Source organism: Schistocerca gregaria, chromosome X (assembly GCF_023897955.1).
Source record: "Schistocerca gregaria isolate iqSchGreg1 chromosome X, iqSchGreg1.2, whole genome shotgun sequence".
Lineage (NCBI taxonomy): Eukaryota > Metazoa > Arthropoda > Insecta > Orthoptera > Acrididae > Schistocerca > Schistocerca gregaria.
In genome coordinates, this window is record NC_064931.1 from 396,114,582 (window position 1) to 396,137,788 (window position 23,207).

Genomic DNA, 23,207 nt, shown 5'->3' on the forward strand with positions numbered 1-23,207 from the left:
GATTGCATTTCCATAGGACTCTTCCAATGAATCTGTTGGCATCTGCTTTACCGACGGTCAACTTTATATGATCATTAAATTTTAAATCACTCCTAATGCGTACTCCCAGATAATTTATGGGATTAACTGCTTCCAGTTGCTGACCTGCTTCATTGTAGCTAAATGATAACCGTCAATTCGTTGCAGATCCTCCTGCATTTCAGTGCAATTTTCCATTGTTACAACCTCTCGATATACCACAGCATCATCCGCAAAAAGCCTCAGTGAACTTCGGATGTCATCCACGAGGTCATTTATGTATATTGTGAATAGCAACGGTCCTACGACACTCCATTGAGAAACACCTGAAATAACTCTTACTTCCGAAGACTTCTCTCCATTCAGAATGACATGCTGCGTTCTGTTATCTAGGAACTCTTCAATACAATCACACAACTGGTCTGATAGTCTATATGCTCTTACTTTGTTCATTAAACGTCTGTGGGGAACTGTATCGAACGCCTTGCGGAAGTCAAGAAACACGGCATCTACCCGGGAACCCGTGCCTATGGCCCTCTGACTCTCGTGGGCGAATAGCGCGAGCTGGGTTTCACACGATCGTCTTTTTCGAAACCCATGCTGATACCTACAGAGTAGATTTCTAGTCTCCAGAAACGTCATTATACAACTAATGATTACAACTGATAAACGTTAGAGATACAGGTCTATAGTTCTGCACATCTGTTCGACGTCCATTCTTGAAAAAGGGTATCATCTGTGCCCTTTTCCAATCCTTTGGAACGCTTCATTCTTCTAGAGACCTACGGTACACCGTTGCAAGAAGGGGGGCAAGTTCCTTTGCGTACTCTGTGCAAAATCGAACTGGTATCCCGTCAGGTCCAGCGGACTTTCCTCTTTTGAGCGATTTTAATTGTTTTCTATCTCTCTGTCATCTATTTCGATATCTACCATTTTGTCAACTTTGTGACAATCTAGAGAAGGAAGTACAGTGCAGTCTTCCTCTGTGAAACAGCTTTGGAAGAAGACATTTAGAATTTCGGCCTTTAGTCTGTCACCCTCTGTGTCAGTTCCATTTTGGTCAGAGTGTCTGGACATTTTGTTTTGATCCACCTACCGCTTTGACATAAGACCAAAATTTCTTAGGATTTTCTGCCAATTCAGTACATAGAACTTTACTTTCGAATTCATTGAACGGCTCTCGAGTAGCCCTCCTCACACTACTTTTCGCATTGAGTAATTTTTGTTTGTCTGCAAGGCTTTGGCTATGTTTATGTTTGCTGTGTAGTTCCCTTTGCTTCCGCAGCAGTTTTCTAACTCGGTTGTTGTACCACGGTGGCTCTTTTCCATCTCTTACGATCTTGCTTGGCACATACTCGTCTAACGCATATTGTACGATGGTTTTGAACTTTGTCCACTGATCCTCAACACTATCTGTACTTGAGACAAAACTTTTATGTTGAGCCATCAGGTACTTTGCAATCTGCTTTTTGTCACTTTCGCTAAACAGAAAAATGTTCACAATCTTTTTAATATTTCTATTTACGTCTGAAAGCATCGATGCAGTATTCGCTTTATGATCGCTGATTCCCTGTTCTGCGTTAACTGTTTCAAATAGTTCGGGTCTGTTTGTCACCAGAAGGTCTAATATGTTATCGCCTCGAGTCGGTTCTCTGCTTAACTGCTCAAGGTAGTTTTCAGATAAAGCACTTAAAAAAATTTCACTGGACCCTTTGCCCTGCCATCCGTTATGAACGTTTGAGTCTCCCAGTCTATATCCGGCAAGTTAAAATCTCCACCCAGAACTAAAACATGGTGAGTAAATCTACTCGAAATATTTTCCAAATTATCCTTCAAGTGCTCAGCCACAACAGCTGCTGAGCCAGGAGGCCTATAGAGACGTCCAATTACCATGTCTGACCCTGCTTTAACCGTGACCTTCACCAAATTATTTCATATTTCGGATCTCCGTCAATTCCCTTCGATACTATTCCACGTCTTATCACTATAAACACGCCTCCTCCTTCACTGTCCAGCCTGTCTCTGCGGTATACATTCCAATCTGAGTCCGATGCAGCAATGTCACTGGCAAATTCCAACATTGTGCTCCAGGAAAGGGGCTGGCACCACAATAACGACGACACAACAGTAAGGCGTTGGTAGGCCAGCAACAACACATCCAATCAACAGACTTCTTATGGACTATATGGGTACAAGCTGTGATTTACAAAGCAGTCCAGCAGATTTTGTAGCACAATTTATGTGCTTCAACAAGATTTGTTCTCTGATGGGGTGGGGCTCTGGAATACATTTCTAGCCTCATTACTCCTATCATCTTTTTAGCGGAGAACAGCAAAATTCATATTTCAGTGCATATACGGCAAAAATTCGAACTATCATTTAGGACAACATGGATTCCCAAGGATTCACATGTTACCAGTTGTGGAGGAACATGTAGGAATGAGCGTCTCTCCTATTGCGGAACATTATTATTGTTATTTTTTTTTTGTAACTTCCAGAAGAGCAGAGTACATTGAGATACCTATTTCTAGAAGGAAAGGTAAGCCACTTCCGTTTGAAGCCGCTAGCGAGAACAAAGAGAAAATTCGGTTGGAGATGCAGTAGAGGAAAATGTCGTTAGAGTGTATTGTGGGATTGGAGAAGTATGAGGAAGGAAAACTATTGTATCCTTTTTATGACTTTACGCCTCTTATCTTCATATATCATTTTTAAAAGAGGAATGGTGCCCAGAAAAAATTTGCTACCTCACAGTATCTCTGGACAAATAGCTTTTCATCTAAGTCTCATTTGAGGCGTTTATGAAAAAGTCCGATTTCAGAAGCTTCTCTGTCCTGGGGACTCAAATGCTTTAACATTGTCATCGTCCCTGTCAACAGAAGGTGCAGTGTAGGTGATTTCTCCGGTTCTAATTGCTTGGAGGCCGCTTTGAAGAGCTACAAAAACCCTTATGTTTTAAATGCTATAAAATAAACGTTTGCATATAAGAATTATAGTAATAGAATAGCATACTTCTATGGCGTAGCATGAATGGAGACTTCGAGACTTAGTCGTCCCTGTATTTTTGCTTAAAAAAGATGCAATAGTAATTCATAGCAAAAATATAAACAACTTTCTACTATGAGCACTAAATGAACGAAGGCGTCAGCTTTGTAGGCCGCGCCGCCGCACCCTGAGTATTGGTGTATCTGCCTGCTTGAGACTCGACTGCTCTGTCTCCGCCTCCCTTCTCTTACCTGGCTGTGTGCGTCTGAGCGTTAGTGGAGTTCTCGGCTCCCCTCCACTTCCCCTTCCACGAAGGCCGCTGTGCTTCACTTGGTAGCAGGTATCGAGGCTAGTCTCTGCCGCTTCTACGCTGACTTTTAACACGGAAGTGAACAGTCGCACGGTTTGTGTTCATAGTCATTCTTGTGTGATTTTAGTGCATATTTTCGTTGTGTCGCCAAGATGAGTGAGCCAGCAACTGAAACACTTTACAGAATTTTTATTGAAAACGGCTTTTTCTACATTAATGTACGAAAAATGTGCGAATTGAAGGACAAACGAGCTACTCCTATACTGAGTGTAGTTTTAAGTGAAGCCAAAGAAAATCGCCCTTTTCAGACAGCTTGGTACGAAAAATATGCTTGGCTGACTGCAAATGCAGTTAATAACAGATTATATTTCCAGTATGAGATTTTCACTCTGCAGCGGAGTGTGCGCTGATATGAAACTTCCTGGCAGATTAAAACTGTGTGCCCGACCGAGACTCGAACTCGGGACCTTTGCCTTTCGCGGGCAAGTGCTCTACCAACTGAGCTACCGAAGCACGACTCACGCCCGGTACTCACAGCTTTACTTCTGGCAGTATCCGTCTCCTACCTTCCAAACTTTACAGAAGCTCTTCTGCGAAACTTGCAGAACTAGCACTCCTGAAAGAAAGAATACTGCGGAGACATGGCTTAGCCACAGCCTGCGGGATGTTTCCAGTATGAGATTTTCACTCTGCAGCGGAGTGTGCGCTGATATGAAACTTCCTGGCAGATTAAAACTGTGTGCCCGACCGAGACTCGAACTCGGGACCTTTGCCTTTCGCGGGCAAGTGCTCTACCAACTGAGCTACCGAAGCACGACTCACGCCCGGTACTCACAGCTTTACTTCTGCCAGTATCCGTCTCCTACCTTCCAAACTTTACAGAAGCTCTTCTGCGAAACTTGCAGAACTAGCACTCCTGAAAGAAAGAATACTGCGGAGACATGGCTTAGCCACAGCCTGCGGGATGTTTCCAGTATGAGATTTTCACTCTGCAGCGGAGTGTGCGCTGATATGAAACTTCCTGGCAGATTAAAACTGTGTGCCCGACCGAGACTCGAACTCGGGACCTTTGCCTTTCGCGGGCAAGTGCTCTACCAACTGAGCTACCGAAGCACGACTCACGCCCGGTACTCACAGCTTTACTTCTGCCAGTATCCGTCTCCTACCTTCCAAACTTTACAGAAGCTCTTCTGCGAAACTTGCAGAACTAGCACTCCTGAAAGAAAGAATACTGCGGAGACATGGCTTAGCCACAGCCTGCGGGATGTTTCCAGTATGAGATTTTCACTCTGCAGCGGAGTGTGCGCTGATATGAAACTTCCTGGCAGATTAAAACTGTGTGCCCGACCGAGACTCGAACTCGGGACCTTTGCCTGTCTCAGTTGGTAGAGCACTTGCCCGCGAAAGGCAAAGGTCCCGAGTTCGAGTCTCGGTCGGGCGCACAGTTTTAATCTGCCAGGAAGTTTCATATCAGCGCACACTCCGCTGCAGAGTGAAAATCTCATACTGGAAACATCCCGCAGGCTGTGGCTAAGCCATGTCTCCGCAGTATTCTTTCTTTCAGGAGTGCTAGTTCTGCCAGTTTCGCATAAGAGCTTCTGTAAAGTTTGGAAGGTAGGAGACGGATACTGGCAGAAGTAATGCTGTGAGTATCGGGCGTGAGTCGTGCTTCGGTAGCTCAGTTGGTAGAGCACTTGCCCGCGAAAGGCAAAGGTCCCGTGTTCGAGTCTCGGTCGGGCACACAGTTTTAATCTGCCAGGAAGTTTCATATCAGCGCACACTCCGCTGCAGAGTGAAAATCTCATACTGGAAACATCCCGCAGGCTGTGGCTAAGCCATGTCTCCGCAGTATTCTTTCTTTCAGGAGTGCTAGTTCTGCAAGTTTCGCAGAAGAGCTTCTGTAAAGTTTGGAAGGTAGGAGACGGATACTGGCAGAAGTAAAGCTGTGAGTAGCGGGCGTGAGTCGTGCTTCGGTAGCTCAGTTGGTAGAGCACTTGCCCGCGAAAGGCAAAGGTCCCGAGTTCGAGTCTCGGTCGGGCACACAGTTTTAATCTGCCAGGAAGTTTCATATCAGCGAACACTCCGCTGCAGAGTGAAAATCTCATACTGGAAACATCCCGCAGGCTGTGGCTAAGCCATGTCTCCGCAGTATTCTTTCTTTCAGGAGTGCTAGTTCTGCAAGTTTCGCATAAGAGCTTCTGTAAAGTTTGGAAGGTAGGAGACGGATACTGGCAGAAGTAAAGCTGTGAGTACCGGGCATGAGTCGTGCTTCGGTAGCTCAGTTGGTAGAGCACTTGCCCGCGAAAGGCAAAGGTCCCGAGTTCGAGTCTCGGTCGGGCATACAGTTTTAATCTGCCAGGAAGTTTCATATCAGCGCACACTCCGCTGCAGAGTGAAAATCTCATACTGGAAACATCCCGCAGGCTGTGGCTAAGCCATGTCTCCGCAGTATTCTTTCTTTCAGGAGTGCTAGTTCTGCAAGTTTCGCAGAAGAGCTTCTGTAAAGTTTGGAAGGTAGGAGACGGATACTGGCAGAAGTAAAGCTGTGAGTACCGGGCGTGAGTCGTGCTTCGGTAGCTCAGTTGGTAGAGCACTTGCCCGCGAAAGGCAAAGGTCCCGAGTTCGAGTCTCGGTCGGGCACACAGTTTTAATCTGCCAGGAAGTTTCACAGATTATATTGTTATATATGTCTTCTGTTTGGTTGTGAAAAGAAATTATGCAGTAAGGGCATTTGTACAATAAAGCCGCTCATCTGCCAGCAATAAAATACAACAAACAAGTAGCATCCAGCAGGAGAGTATTGGCTCGTCTTATTCAGGCAATTGTATTTCTTTGTAAACAAGAACTAGCCTTTTGCGGCCACCGAGAAGACGAATCCTCCAGCAACAAAGGTAACTATCTGGAATTGTTGGATTTGCTGGCTCAAGGAGAGCAGTTAATCCGAGACCATCTGTCATCATCTTCAACCTTTAAGATATACAAAATGATGTAACAGAAATGATAACTTTGACAGTTAATGAGGAAATATAATCTGAAATTCAGAACTGCAATTTCATTTCCATTCAGGCTGATAAAACATTAGACGTGTCATGCAAGATTCAAATGAGTATAATATTCAGGTACTGTATTTGAGACAAAATTGAGGAAAGATTAACTGGATTTTACGATGTTTCTGGATATAAAACTGCTGAAGGTTTGTCAAACATTATTCATGCATTATTGAAAGAATGGAATGTGGAAGGAAGAGTTGTTAGTCAAACATATGATTGCGCTTCCGTAATGGCGGGCGGAGAAAGAGGACTACAACAATTGGTGAAGCAGTTCTGTCCCTATGCGCTGTTTATTCATTGTTACATATACCAACTGAATTTAGTACTGTTACATGCCTCCAAAATCATTCGACAAGTACGCATGTTTGTAAGTAATCTTATTGCATTCCATTTGTTTTTCAGCAAATCATCAAAACGAACTGTATTGCTAACTGAGAAAGGATTTAAACTGCCACGTGCAAGCAACACTCGCTGGAACTTCCGTTCCAGGGCAGTTTCAAGAACATCTAGTCATTTCTCAGGGCTATATAGTGTTTTTAATTATATATTTGATGACACAGACTCTCAGTGGGACCCAGAATCTTTGCTACGTTTGTCTTCTTGCTTTGATTCTACCCAGGGTTCTGGGTTTATGTTGAGCATCTCTTTAATGTACTTCAGTCAAAATCTGACAGTATAACAGCTTGCCACGACGAAATAAGAACTGTTTTAACAAATGTACGACAATTAGGAACAGAAACATTCGATGATGAATGCATTAAATGCAGCTTGCGTTTAAATGGCAACTTATCACTCTGTGACAGTCAAAAGACATCCCTCAGGGCACTAACGTACGAGATACGGGATTTTTAAATTGTTCTGATGGAAAGGTTTCCATAAACTCAGTTTGTTGAACTTTTGGAAGAAAAGTGTTTCCTGAACTATCAAAAAGAATTCCCAAAGTTCAAACTGCTTCAATTATTAGAAAAATGTTCTTTTTTCATACAAGAACAACTTGAAAATGAACTGTGTAACGTAAACGCTGATGAGAAAAAACACTTATCTCCAAGAATTCTCTTAAAGTACATTGTAGACAATGATTTAGACTCCGTTTATGAAAAAGTTCAAAGTTCCTGCGTTTGGTTTTGACCCAACTTGCAACTACAGCAAGTAGTGAACAAAGCATGAGTGCTCTTAAACGAGTGAAGAACTATTCATTACGCAACGAGAAGTCGAAAATACACATCGAGTGAAGAATTATTTGAGATATTCAATTTCCAACATCCGGCTGTCGTTTTTTAGCACGTTAGCCATAGAAAAGACACTACCTGGAGAGCTATCCAGTGACCAGATCTACGTAGACCGACTTCTAGACTTATTCGTGGAAAGAAAAGACAGGCGCATTGCACTTGTGTACAAGAAAATATAAGTGCTTCTTCTCTTGCTGCTCGGGTTCTACAAATTTGTCATCGTTTCGAGAGCATATTAGTTATTATTATTATTATTATTATTATTATTATTAGTGGTGGTAGTAGTAGTAGTAGTAGTAGTATTTGTTGTTGTTGTTGTTTTATTTGATGCATTTCGTTTCATTTGTTTAAATGATTGTTTATTGTACTATTTTGCCTCCCTATAATAACTGCACAGTCTCCCCAACCTTTACAACCACGCTACGCAACTTACACACATACAGTGAAAAGTTCTTTCATCAGTGTGATATCAGTTCCTTCATTTTGGGCTATTTCCCTCCTCTCAGAGAGGTTCTCGCACGAAGACATTCTAACATTGTCAGCTCTTTATTCCAGCAAGTATCGTTAGACTGACTCAGTGATCTATCAAGAGCATTAAGAAGACCACTTTTCTTTACGTAAGTGACTCGTTCTTTCGCCGCAGTCAAAAGACCATGAACGTATGGACAGTTGACACATATATACTCCGCATAAAAATTATTTCGTAGCCCTGTATTTAGCATATGGCAGGAAAATTTAATCGTGAATAATCACGCAGTGCAACTACTATGTTAGTACCTTGATCAGTCGTGTGCAGATGTTGTTCATAGTAGAGTGGTGGATACCAAGAGGCATAACTCGTCTAAACAAATCAATTCGTATGTTACCGCCCGTTTTTAATTAATCTGGAAACTGAGTTGTAAACAAAATGCGTGATCTGAGAGTCCAGTCAATGAAACAAGAGACAGTACATACCAGGTAATTGTTTCTTCTTCCACTGGATGTCCACATGTCCGTAGTTGCTGAGTATTGACCTTCTGTTATATGAGCAATTACCTCAGTTATAATTATATGTCGTAGGCTTTTAGCACTTTCTGCCATGTACCGCGACACAATTGTGTAGTGAGACATGATGGCCTTTTGCAGTCTCGATTAACGCCTGAACAAGATCCATAAGACTTTTATAGTTCCGTACGACCTTACGTCTTGTGGACACATAGCCACTCATTTTTCGTCAGTTATCTCCTGAGCAGGTTTAAAAAGCCATTTCTCGTCGACATAAGACACTTGTTTATTAGACACTCATGGATGATGAGAAATGTGCGAAGTGCCACTTGACCATTCAGCAGGAGAGTAAATTTCACTGCACAGCGAACAGCTAACAAAATGAACGATTTTCTTAACGCCATCCACAATAGGCTTTAACATGGTCCAAACTGTACATTAAGATTCACTTCAGGCTGTGTGGTTCTCTACTCACCACCGATTAGTTTTTCTTTTACTTCTCTTTTTCTGGCCATGCGCACCTTCTTCCGCAAACCACGTTTAGTTTCCTCGCTCATTTTGTGCGTTAAAAAAATGAAGAAATCCAATCACTCCACTAAAAACTCTGCTCTACTCACCGCTCGTAGCCTGTGACTCGCTACCAACAGGCCGTAGGCCGCAGCACAGCAGTGTTTGCGCCCGGCACTGGTGCAGTGACGTCACGGGCGCGCACACTGAGGAGCAGCGAGGCCGCGGGTCGTGGGCTGCGTCTCTACGCGCAACTCTGCTGTGTCCGTGGCATACAGGTGCTTTCGCAACAGCACTGCTCGGCCCTTGCGGTGACGTCAGGCACTTGATCGGTCCGAGACTGCTGTAGGCCAGTGCGGCAGCTACTCGCGGGCCTGGCCTCTGTGCACGACTCTGCACTGTGCGGCCCGCCGGACCACGATGCGGCTGCCCCGGCTGAACCGGCAGCGCGAGGCAAGGCTCGCACGGCTGTCATGGCCGCGGTCCTGGACGGCCCACACCTCGATGCCCACCTCTGCTGCGAAGTGTACTCAGCCGGTCATCACCGACCGATTGACAGCATACCAGTCAACTGCGACTTCACTCCAGCAGTGACTGCATCAATTCCCAAATGGAGACACATCACTGAACAGACTTAAACTCTTATCCTCAAAACAATGATAGCACTCAAATTTTAAGTTAGTGTATCTTGTACAAGTGTCTCCCATGGCAATTAAAGTGATTTGTCAAAATGTTTATTTGGAACATGTCAAATTGTGTATTGTTTTTTCTTGTTTACACCAAGGTTTTTATTTTGTTGTACTTAAATGACTTGAATAACTGCTCATGTAACAGCAGTATCGTAGTCACTCAAGGTGGCGAATGGAAGACACCGAAAAAATTTTTCTTTCTTTGTGTTTATGAAATATGTGTGTACCAGAGAGGACACAAATGATAATAAGTATGTGATCAAATTTTCTATGAGACTAAAGAACAGAGAAGCCTTCTCCATTTTTTCTGCAGTCAGATTGGAGATGTCTTCTTGTTTTTTATCGTCCTTTGTTCTTCAGCTTTCGCTATGTAAGCATCTCTGGTGTTATCTCTAAATTACCATGAATATATTTATGTATATTTAAATTAATAATTTTCAGATGTGTTAATTTAACAAACTAAACGTATCTCTTTGTATTTATGTGCGCCTCCGCAGTGTAGCGGTAGCTTTGTGTGTCCTACATCATTATTTTTATTATCATTTACTCGCAAGTTGCCGATGTAGCGACATCTAAAAAGGGCTTGCAATGCGGCGGCCGAACTCCCCTGCATGGAGCCTCCCAGCATACAATGCCATACAATAACCTGTTTTACATTTTTGTGTTAATGTCTTTATCAGCTTCGTGTACAACCATTCGTGAAAGAAATGCAAAAGTGCTGACATGGAACCCGTCCGCCATTGGTGTGTCCAAATACTGATTACCAATTTATCAGATCATTTACGGTGCACCAACGAAACTGCAATCTTTCAGAAACGAAGTCCAATACTTAATTAACTACACAGCATAATGCAACTGACCGATAGCGTTATTCACTTACCACATGAAAATTACATTGGAGCCACATCTGTAACTGCTGGTAAGTGGTAGGTGATCATGACCATTTTCTTTACATTTTCTATCTTCCTTCTACCGTCCACAGCTCGTGGTCGTGCGGAAGCGTTATCGCGCCCGGATTCCCGGGTTCGATTCCTGGTGGGGTCAGGGATTTTCTCTGCCTCTTGATGACTGGGTGTTGTGTGATGTCCTTAGGTTAGTTAGGTTTACGTTGTTCTAAGTTCTAGGGGACTGATGACCATAGATGTCAAGTCCCATAGTGCTCAGAGTCATGTCAACCATTTTCTTTTTCCTTCCACCTTCGCACATAGGCAAGGCACCAGTTACAGCTCACAACTTTCACTCTCTCGTCTAAATTCCAGAGAGGCTGCTGCTATTGTTGCTTATACAGTGGTTACTCCACGTGTGGTTAAAGTTTAACGTCATACCAGAGACATTTCTGTTTACAACAACAAAAGAATACAAGAACCACTGCCTCAGTTCGTTGCATCGGCTTATAGTGTGAGATAAATAGCTTTTCTCATAAGGGAATGAGCAGCGCCGTTAATTTAGAACAATACAGAAACGTCTTTTGCCATGTCAACAGCCGAGGGTACTGAATCACACGATACCTACCTTTCTCATGAGTTTTCCCAGTAAAGAACTTGCAAAATTGTGGACCAGAAGCCTACCTCTCCCTCCCACCCCCAGTGTTGTTGTTGTGGTCTTGAGTCTGAAGACTGGTTTGATGCAGCTGCACATGCTAGTCTATGTTGAACAAGCCTCTTCAGCGCTGTACAGCTAATGCAGTGTACATCAGTTTGAACCTGCTAACAGTATTCAAGACTTTGTTTGCCTCAAAAAATTATAATCCCCCCCCCCCCCCACCCCAACACCCACATATACACACTTCTATCCATTACCAAACTGACACTTCCTTGGTGCCTCAAGATATGCCCTACGAAACGAAGTCGTGCCATAAGTTTCTTGTTTTCCTCAGTTCGACTCAGTATCTTGTTATCAGTTATTCGATCTGCAGCACCAGCACTAATTTTCGGCGCTACTGAGTAAAATTGCGATTGTGGTATCGATAGTTACGATGCCACGGCGTAGGTGGAATTTCTTAAGTTGGCACTACGACATACACCGACGACAGCGACCTCTAACCGGTGCTGCGGAGGTCTACGAGCTCCGTGACAGATTCTGCCCATTTTGATCAAGAGCAGACGGCCAGGACACTTCGCTTGCTATTGAGACTATGTACTACATATGACGGGTCTAAGGCTTCTCACCTCAGTGCAAAGTTATGTATTCAGTTAATATTGTGGTATAGTAAAACCATTTCCAAGAGCAGTACTGGGACATTTTCACTTTTTCCTGCTTCTACTCACTTCCTTCATTCAGCCAACCTTTCAGTTTATAGGAACAGACCCACGCACTGCCTTCAGGTGGGATACAAAAGTGCATGTGCCGATGTTTTTTGTGTCTTGCAGAGTGCAACGGCGGACGTAATTTTGTTGCAGATAATTAGGAGGTTGCACTGAAAGCTATCAATAAGGCTGATTGTATTGCAGATGTTTTGGGTACTGAAATGGTACAGACGCATTTAGTATTTCCGAAGGCCGCAGATTCTGCACCATCTATGACAGCACTGCCTCCTCAGAAGGTGGGAGAAGAAGAAAGAGGAAATGTGTTTATAAAGTTTCTGATATGGGCAACAAGGCTTCTGAGAGTGGATCAGGAGATTGACAAAAGTGACACGACTAGACTTTCTCATTAAGCATCATGCCGAAACTGTCTTTTGATGACGAGCGGTGGAACCCTGGTTGATAATGTTCCAGCTGGGGGAATCTGTCACCAGTGAAATACACTCGCAAGCGTTGTTTGTCTTGAACGACAAATGCGGGCAAAATGACTAACGCTTAATTTGCATGATATAATGCCACAAGGCACTGGTAAGTGGCTTTAGGTGACAGAAGGTGTTAACTTATACGATACTTGACTTCGCCTCCGGGTAGGTACTTAGCGTTCTGTGTTTGAGAGCTCTTCTTCTGTCAATACTCACGTTGAGCAATCTAAATTCCGTCCTTGTGACTGGGAGTTCGCGTTTCTTCTCTGTAGAACACAGAGAAAAGAAGATAGTATTAGATTATACTAGTCAGAGGACTGCCTTCCACCGTCCTAGTTTTTGAACGAGTTTTTTATTTTCTCACTCATACGCACCGGACGCAGTACATTCGGTGATATTGCTAATTGCTTCTGCTTATTAGGGCTATAAAGCAGAACAGCTGTGATCACGTAAGTTTCATATCCACTGAGGTTGCACATCACTGTAGATCATCTTTGAAAGCAGTGTCTTCTAGTGTTTGGGACGTAGATGATGTCAGTCTCTCACGTTATTTATATTAGATCGTGTGGACATAAAAAGGGGCAGATTTGGGCAGTGTATCAGTAGTATTAGTAAGGAAATTTGTTTCGATTTCTTTATGTCCACTGCACATCGACATATAAACATCTGTAATATATAAAGGAGTTTTAATGTACAATAAATTTATAAGCAGAAACTGCACTTATTATTTAGTAGTTACTAGTTCCCTTAACCATTCATTTATTTTTATGTTGTAATTTATATGTTAAAGAGCAGGAAGGAGGAATTAATATCAGCGTAAAGAGATCCTAAGATCTGCTTCAGGGGGTAGTCAGTCAGGGCCAAATCTTTATTTCCGCGCTCGGTATTTTCCATTGTGCATATTCATTTTTACACAACCGCCAGGAGCAGCATCTTGGAAACCATACAGATATCTTCGAGAAATACTTCCTAAGACTTAAATTTATATTAGATGTTAGGAAATCCCTCCTTTTCATTAATACATTTCTTGCTATAGTGAGCCTTCATTATATATCCTCTATACTTCGGCCACCATCAGTTATTTTGCTGCCCATAGTCCTTTTAGTGTCTCATTTCGTAATCATGTTCCTTTAACAGAACCTGATTTAACCCTTGCAATACCAAGGGGGAGGGAAGGGGTACTTTATGCCTACCTTTTCAGAATTTAAAATTCTGAAAAATATATGTATGATTTTTAATGATTTTTTCTACCAGATTCTGTAATTGCTTTAAATTTTTCAGGAGAACATAATGCAAAAATTTTGGCCTTGTCATTGCATGTGAATTTTCAGAACAAGTGACATATTCATATTTTCAGGTTTAGGACTCTTCTTACACATAAATATATCTTTAAAAAGAGTCGTGGAAGTTTGAATTTTGGCGGGAAAACAGACCAGTTGTGCTATGTCCACTAACCGAAGCCTCCAGAAGGAGAAAATGGCGGGAAGTTCGAATTCTAACAGTATAATGAATGCAGAACTGTACTTGTCTTTATTATTATTCATTATTATTGATTATCATTTATTGACATTCATTATCATTTATTATTATTTAAATAAACAAATTGGGCTATGTCCACTAACCTAAGCCCACAGAAAAGATAGGCCCCAAATTCAAATTCGAACAGGATAAAGCATGCAAAACCGTACTTGTCTTTATTATTATTCATTTTTATTGATTATCATTCATTTATTATTATTATTATTATTGACCTGCCTCCACAGGGAAATTCCTTCCAAATACCAATTCCAACATGATAATGGCTGCAAAACATTACTTTTGTTCATTATTATTCATTATCATTTATTAACATCCATTATCATTCATTTTCATTTATTATCATTCATTATCATTTATTATAATTTATTATTTTTATTATTTATTATTATAGGCCTACCTCCACTAGAAAATTGCGCCAAATTCAAATTCCAACATGATAATGTCTTGAAAACTGTACTTCTATTTATTATTATCATTTCTCATTTATTCAAGATACACGATTATATCGGTCAGAAAGCCATTTTCTTTACATCCATAACAAAAATCTATCACAAGTTCAAATCCCAACACCGTAATCTATCACACGTACGAACTTTCTCCGTCGCTTATCTATTTTCACTGGTAACCTTTCACAATCGCGTCAAATAATACACTGTACTTACAGTAACTTAAGTCAAGACCTTTGATTTTGCAGGGGGGGGGGGGAGGGAGGGGGAAGCGACTGAAGACTTTATTTCAAGCAGTATGGTCATCACTTGTTCTCCAACACAGTCAGCACACATCTTTGATATCGCAGTGCAGTCGCCACGACGTCCGCGCACCAACTGAATTAGTTCAAATCCTCGGCACCCCCTGGCCAGCGGGCGGAGACAATGCCGACGCGTGTCACGTGAGGCGGTCTCTAGCGCTGGACTGCCGGTACGCTGCGTGCGAGCCCAGCGATCGCTACCACGTCATCAGCTCCACACTTTTGGCGCCAAAGGTGTTTTCCTGGGCACGTTCAACCCTGTCGATGCCGACCGCTTACCATCCACCACGTGTTCTTGTGCGAGCGAGAAAGCAGTGCTACACTTTTGGCGGCAAAGTTTGCTCGACAGTGGAATCCACCATGACTGTATAACAGCACGTTTGGTCGGCACTAGAACGCTCGCTAATTGACTCTCTCGCGCGTGTATTATAACAGGAAAATCGCTGCCCCCGCCCCACTTACGTCATACACCCTCCATACACATAACGCACAAAGTCTTCTGTAAATATGCTAATTCCCACATCGCTCATCTAACCTATCAGTTATCTAAGTACTTAATTCCATTACAGTTTTAATAATTTTAAACAATTCAATTTACAATTTCATATACGTATGCAAAGGTGTTCAACTACTTTTCGAGGACCAGACAGCCATCTCTTCCTAGGAACCAGCGCCGAGTTTGAGTTCTGGCAGTAAAGAAAGGTCACTTCCACTTTCTCTACCTACCTAACAAAATTGTTCGAAAGAATGGGCACTTGTACTAACCTTAGCCACCCGACCGCCACTTCCTCCTAGGAACGAGAGCCAAGTTTGAAATCTGGCAGTGAACAAAGCTCACTTGCGCTTCCGCCACCAACCTAAGAAAATTGTTGCAAACCAAGCTCATCACCACTAAACTATGCGACCAGCACTTAACCTCTCCCTACACGTTTTGGATAACGGGACTCACCCTGCATTAGGCCCATGCATGGACGAACCAATTTACTTTATTTAGGAATGGAGTGTATGTATCACACCGACATGTTCCACACCATATACACCTTCAAAACACTCCTACATAACTCATTCATAACGCTCTAGACATACGCTTGCGAACTGTAAACAGTTAAAAATAATTTTAATTTGTAATAGCTTTGAGTAATTTCATATATGTCACAACATTGTATTTCCTAGATCTAAGTTTTCCGTCAAAAATGTGAACGAAAAAAATAATGTGTATCAAGAAACATCGCAGTCTATAATAGCTTTTTAAATTTCTATACATGCAACACCTTTGCACTTTCTGTGGCTAAGTTCTTTGACCAGAATCTACGAGTTTCTGTGCGAGCAACATCTTTGCATCTGCTACATGTAAGTTCTTTGATCACAGCCCACATGTTTGTATGTAAACATAGTATATTTGACGAGTGCACATCATAATAGTGTAATATGGAGCTATACCTGATATATGGACGTGAAATTGACAATAAGTGTGTAACTAAGTGGCAAAAGTCTAAACATTCATGGTGGTGTCTGTTTGTACTATATCGTGTCTCCCTACCACTTTCGCGCAACGACGCTCTGAGCGTGTTTTTTAGGGAATTAACTAGTTTGAACCTGGGACCTGTTGCTGGTAAGGAGACGCCAGACCACACATGACATGTAGAATTCAGAAGAGTTCAGTGAGACTACCGATGATATAACCAAATACTTAATTATCTCAGCGTCAGCTCCACTGCACTCCCTGTAAAAGAATCTTAATACTAACTAAATTTAGTGGAAAGGGTTCAAGGCTTTCCTATTTTTAGTTAGCTGGTAAAATAACATCAAAAAAGCAGTTAAGTTTACCATTGGAAATTTTATTCTACTCACAAAACATCGTTTATAAATTGCACTATTGATAAAAGGAAATGTTTTAATACAGGATGGTAAAAATCAACTGCGTTCAACAAAAATGTGAACGAATATTCCCTAAATGGGTTTCCAAGTTCTACAATCGATCGAAGGATGACCTATGCCATATCACATCTATAATCTAGGTTTAAATTAAGTTTCACAAAAGAGAAAACTATCAAAATGGTCTACAGTGACCCTCAATTATCTTTAATTACTTATCTAACTTGTCGTAAATTACAGTGGCTGATGTGGCTTCTCAATAACTATATAAAAGAAAAATCATCGCGTTTCAGATCTGTTCTCCAAGTGGCAAATGTGAACACCATGAGTTTTAATTAACGATCGACACTAGTATTACGCAAAAAGGGGTTAAAAGATGAGTCTTCTGCAGTTCTGAGTGAAGCCTTATGCGCTCAAAAATGCGGCATCGCGTGCGTTCATTACCTTGTCGGTGTTTAGGCAGCGTCAGGGTGACAGAGGCCGGCGCACCAGCCATCCAGCTCGCCATCTCGGAACTAACTCTTTTCTAACTTCTCCTCACTACAATTTACCGAAGTTAGTTTAAAAAAATTATCTGGCTATGTTTTCATCTGACCAGTCAGGGTCTCAATGTTAACCGTAAGCTCCGCCTACAAAAATTCTGTCTATCCAATGAGAAACGTTATATTTTTCGTGGTGGGGCAATGTTTTTAAAGTTTGCAACGTAACAGAGACGCTAAAAAGTCTCACGCTAAAACCGGCAGCTGGTGTGGTCCTTTTAGCGTTATCGTAAGATCTATACTGTTCTTCTGGAGGGCTCTATCTTTTAACATGGGCTGGAGGATTGTCCTAATGTAACAGACACGCGAAAAAGTCTCACGCTAAAACTTGCGGGTGGTAGTGGCCCTTTTTGTGTTATCGTAAGATCTATACTGCTTTTCTGGAGGGCTCTAGCTTTTAACATGGGCTGGTTGTGGTCCTTGACGTACCTGAGACGCGAAAAAGTCTCACGCTAAAACGTGCGGGTGGTGAGCCCTAGTGGTTAGCTGGAGACGTGGGTGTCCGTCCCTTATTGTAGGGCCTTCTAGCTTAACACGGTTCTGCTCTCGCCTTCTGTCCTCGTTTCTCCCCTCGGAACTGCGTCTGCCTCACGGTGGGTAGGTACGAAATGCATTTAGGTATCCTTGTGTTAGTCTGTGGTATTCCATTTGCTCACTCGTTACTCGTATTACTTTGGGTAACTTAATGTCACGATTTATTCCAAGCTATGTGACATACTACTGGATTTGCTTATCATGTCAGGGTTTTCATGGAAGGTGTTGGATTTGCCTGACACCTTGCAAAAGTATCATCACAGCATAACTGTAAAAATGGTCCTTCATCTTTTTGTAAGTATAGATATATTTTCGTCAAATGCTGCCTTACCAATTACAATTGTCCCACTTGTATTTGTGTAGTCACCAGCAAATAATTTTTTTGTATTTATACAGTGATCTCCAACTTACAAACATGTAAATGAATGTATAAACACCTGAAGATGGGCGCAAGCCAGAAACCGGTCGTGTGACGAATGAACAACGTTTTATTTCGACTGGTAGCGCATATTTTTCTACAACCCCGTAAAGAAGCTGTCACGGAGTTCGACAGCATCAACTATGGATAAAATTCATTCAGTTCAAAATAACTCATAGCACAGCCTACAGACATGCGAACCGCTCGTAAATAATGCAAAACATTTACGTCCAAATAGCCAAACAACTCCTAATTTTCAGAAATAATTTCAGTCCATAGGCTGGTGGAAGGAGTGTACTTTATTTATTTGGGCCACATCTTTTTGAAACTTTGGCATCACATAGGTTTAGATATGTAAGGCTGACGTAAAGCAGGTTCTAAACTCCAATAATGCACTACACGTGGCAACACAACCACACCCACCAAGATATTCATTCCAATCCAGACCTGTAACTCCTCTTTAGATAATTTTTTACATTTATTTGTTGACTCACTCACAGTTTGGCCAGATTGCTGTTTTTGAGCAAAAACCACTCAGACTGCGCTGTGCTGCTCGAGGAAGTAAGGAAGGACTGCACTCTATTTATTAGGAACCCTTTTATTTAGTCGTGGAGTATATTTGTCACAAAACACCCGCGCTGATCCGCCTGTGGTCATCTGACACAGGCCACAAACGTGTAAACAACTCCTAATTTCACCGCACAATAGCAAACAGCTCTTAAATAATGCAGTACAAAATATCAGCAGACGAGTTCTGTACTCTTAAACTCTCCAAATAAAGCACAGCACAGTGCACAGACATGTTCGAAAAACAGTGCAACAGACGTGCCCAAACACCCAAAGCTGCCAAACCGACCGAAAGTCTCTGCTCGGCCTTCCCCAGACATGAACTCAACACAATTGCATTCGCACCTAACACCGGAGAAATTGATATCGCCTTTGCACCTTAGATTACGCTCCAAGGCAGACCGCGCACACGAGCAGTCGGCGGGGAGGGGGTTCCTGAGCCTCCTGCCAAGTTCAGCATCCGAGCGCTCGTGACAGCCGACCAGAAAAGGCTCTCACCTCTGACACATGTGAAAGCTGCATTGTTCTTCTCATGTATACAGCCGGCGTCTATTGTCAGAATAGCCCACAGATTGTTGACACACGATTAACACGGCCGGGAAAACATTTACTACTCGCATGCAACCAAGATGGTGACGGAAAACCAATCACTCTGATCTGCACTGCAGGCGCGTGTAATCATTGAGAACACTCTATTTGTTATTTCGAACAACTTATTTAAACATACAGTATATCTATCACGCTATTACAAAACACCCACCCAGATGTGCCCTGGGGCATGTTGCATTGTCCACAGACACGCACCCAATCATAATTTCAGTACACACTATAGCAAACTGCTACTAAATAATTCCTCACACAGATGTGTAGATACGCTCAGTACTCGTAAACTACACTAATAACACATAGCAGAGCCTGCAGATCCGCTCTCAAAATAACTCAGCAGACGTGCGCTGGTAACACTCCCCCCCCCCCCCCCCCCCCAACATCACTCCACACCCTGCCCACAGGATCGTGAAGTCACCCATCCGTCTGATTTCAGACCTCGGACAGGCCCTGCACGGATGGGCAATTGTTAGTTGACGCGGTCAACGCGCTCGTCAGTGGTCAAAGCACACACATACGTCCGCCCAGGACCGCAATCCGTCACAATCAGGGCCGCGACCACCAAACGCTGCTGAAAGTCAACTTTATATCAACGTAGCACATTTCCAAAGCGCAGCCTCCATACGCTAGACACATCATAGCACCACATGTCTTTACTTCCTATGACACTGTAGCACACTGCCCATTGTTCCTGACATGACATTACATGGCCCTTTAACTAAACATAACTACACATCCCTGCTCTTGCCTCGTCATGTGACCAGCCATCTAAAACCTTCTCAATATTATTCTTAGTTTAGAACATTTTCTTTAAAAATAAGATGTAATTTACTCCTCCCACCGCACCTAACCTCACACCCATCCCACCATCAACATACACAAACGTCCTCAACCCTATCTTGATGCACATATATCACCCCACAAACCGTGTCCATCAATCGATTCACCATTCTCATCCTCTCTTTTCGAATTACAAATGTAGCCTCTATCTAAACACCAATCAACTCATCTTTCTCACACTTTCAGCACTAAAATTAATTTTACACACACCTAGAAATACCAAACCCAATTAAAGAGTGAACCTTTTATACAGAGCATCAAGCACATACGTCACTCACACCAATATTCAAAGCCTGGTCCATATTTACCACCTCCATCTTTAATTAAATATTATTACCATTGCCTCAACACTCTGCCACCACTCGATTTGGACCTATTTTTCCACTCTTAACTCTTATCACTAGAAGCAGAATATCACTATCTATAGATTGAATAAATTTCCACAAAAAAAAATCTCTCCCAGCCGTTTAGAGACGACTATATCTGAACACATAGCATCATTCAACAACTATCACTTTCTCTTATCTAATAACTCATCCATCATGTCTGGGGGGCAGGTTCACCCCTTTATTTCGTTCTTTCAGCAGCAGACAGCTGTTTTTTTCAGTAGTAGCTAAATTGCACCATGAACTTAACATCACCAATCGCTAAACATATCTTCGAATACATCAACACTCTTACTCAATTACACAGTGGTCCCGCTGAGGACATGACCTTCAATATTACAGTTCTTAATGCAATAACCACCGAAACAAGTACTAAATGCTCAAACTAATCCCATAGCATGTTACAAAGCGAACGTCTGAGCGCTGCCGCCGGCATGCCAAAGCGACATATCTGTCCATCTAAACCGCCATCCACTCAGCCCCAGGACCAGCATGCTGAAGTGGGCTCTCTCTATACCTGAATTCCAGCTATTGTCTAACGACACACAGTGCACAAATGGATTCCTGAATAGCGCAGATCTCTATCCGCCCTGCATCACCAACTGGACACGTAAACAGTGTCCCTTCCAGCCAGCAAACCCAACTTCATTCACCCTTCGTTGACAATTTCCACTCACATACCTTAAACACTCGCATATATAAAACTATATTCACGCCTGCCAAAACTCACTTAATAATAAAAAAGCATTCTCCCTTTCTAAGCATAGATGAGTATGCATTTATCTTCACCCATCTCATATCTGCAATTTAAGGTGGAGATACACATATACATTACCTTCTGCAGCCTAACTAGAAACAGAATGACCTCAGTTACTGCAACAGGACCTTGTTTTGACAATTCGCTGGAAATGTGCGCAGTGTTGTATGTCCCAAACTAGATACAAGTACAACAGATCCATAACACCCTATCGTCTTTATTCGTTACCATCAAACAGTGAAAAAAAATTACCAGCTAAAAAAGCTCATCATATTTACAAGTCACCAAGGCACCAATGCGATCCACCTCCAGCAATTTTGTAGCCTTTGTCCCATTTGTTGCATTAACTGTAATAACAGTGCACTGGTGTCTGAAACATGTTCCTCAGTGCTTTTCGGCAGTGCATTTGAACCGGCAATATTCGCATTTTGAAAAGCAGAAAATGTGTCTTGATTTATTTGAGAAAACGGTGAGGACGCAAAATCTGAATTTACAGTATTTGCAAGATTGTGTCCTGTCATTTCGGAATCCTGAGGCGAGCTGTTGCCGACCGATCGATCGATAACGCTTGCCTGTTCACTAATTGTTTCACTGCCTACACCATTATTTGCAACCCGCTCCATTTCCCTATACACAATTACCAAATTACTACTTTGAACATTAGTTAATTCATTACATGGTGGCGCTAACACACTGCTTTCGTCTTCACTGTCATTTCTCAGTTTACTTTGGAGCCTAGTATTACGTTTTTCACACGCCATTATTGTCACAATATTTCACACAATAACACATAAAAGAGCAATTTGAAGAGCAAAAATAAGAGAACACGTTAACATACCACGGAAAATAATATCTAGTTTACTGCAAGCGAAGCTACGAAATACTTGGTGCAAATCTACATGCATGCCACAACTGTTTTACTGTACAACAATCAAAAACTACAACTACAAAGGAGATTCTCTCTATGATTACGTGCTAGCAATAAACAAAGACTACACTAACTACACAAACTACAAGAAAAAATCAGAAGATTCCAGTGAGGTATCCTTGGCTAAGGGTCGACATATGAAACGTCCCCTTAGAAAAATTATACACGACTGTGCTTAAACTGACACACAATATTTTTAGCGCAACGCAATCTGACTTCCTAAAATCCCTACGAAAGAATGGCCCTGACTAAAATTAACCTATACGTTTCACAAATCACTTACCTCACAAAAATCTTCGTTACTCAAGCTACTGCAATACAGCGAGCGCCACTACTGCCAGCTAAATAAAAGATTCAAACTTCTGAAGGCACTAACTACTGATAGGTATAGTTAGCAAATGAAAGATTTTAATACAGAACAGACAATGTATTTACCTTAATAGTCATAATATATATGATAGTTCATGACATCCAGTCTTACAAATTACAAAACTCCGCCATCTCTCTCCCCACGTCCACCACTGCTGGCGGCTCACCTCCAACTGCGCAACGCTACGCGCTGTTAGCATCCACCTGCCGCTGCCGAACACTACAATGGCGAGTATTACAACAATGCCAACCAGCCACAGACTGCACACGGCACAGCCAGTGATTTTCATACAGAGCGCTACGTGGCGGCGGCGTTACCAATAAAAAACCTAAACAGCCTACTTACAACCTCTTTGTTAAAGGATAACAGAGAGTTTATCGGATGATCGATTGAGATAGAGCTGTAACTAGGTACGATGTAAATGTTGACTCATATATTCTAGAGAAGGAGAAGTTGCTGAAGGACAGTTTTTTTCTTGTGTTCTATTTGGGTGCTTTAGTCACTTGATATAGCCTGCATTCTAGTCGTATACAGCTACATGTTCCATATGTGATTTAAAGCACTGTTTACTTGCGATCGTTAATGGTGAACCCATCGGTCATCAGA

General features: G+C 42.2%; 1 protein-coding gene and 1 non-coding gene across 2 annotated transcripts in view; both read left to right on the plus strand.

The window, feature by feature from the left end:
• The window catches only part of LOC126298087 (inverted formin-2-like), a 150,953-nt gene that overhangs the window by 63,088 nt on the left and 64,658 nt on the right, over positions 1-23,207 (plus strand). The gene's annotated exons all lie outside the window — the stretch shown is intronic.
• Trnas-cga (transfer RNA serine (anticodon CGA)) lies at positions 5,577-5,651 on the plus strand. Its single transcript has one exon. It is a non-coding gene; the product is annotated as a tRNA-Ser (tRNA).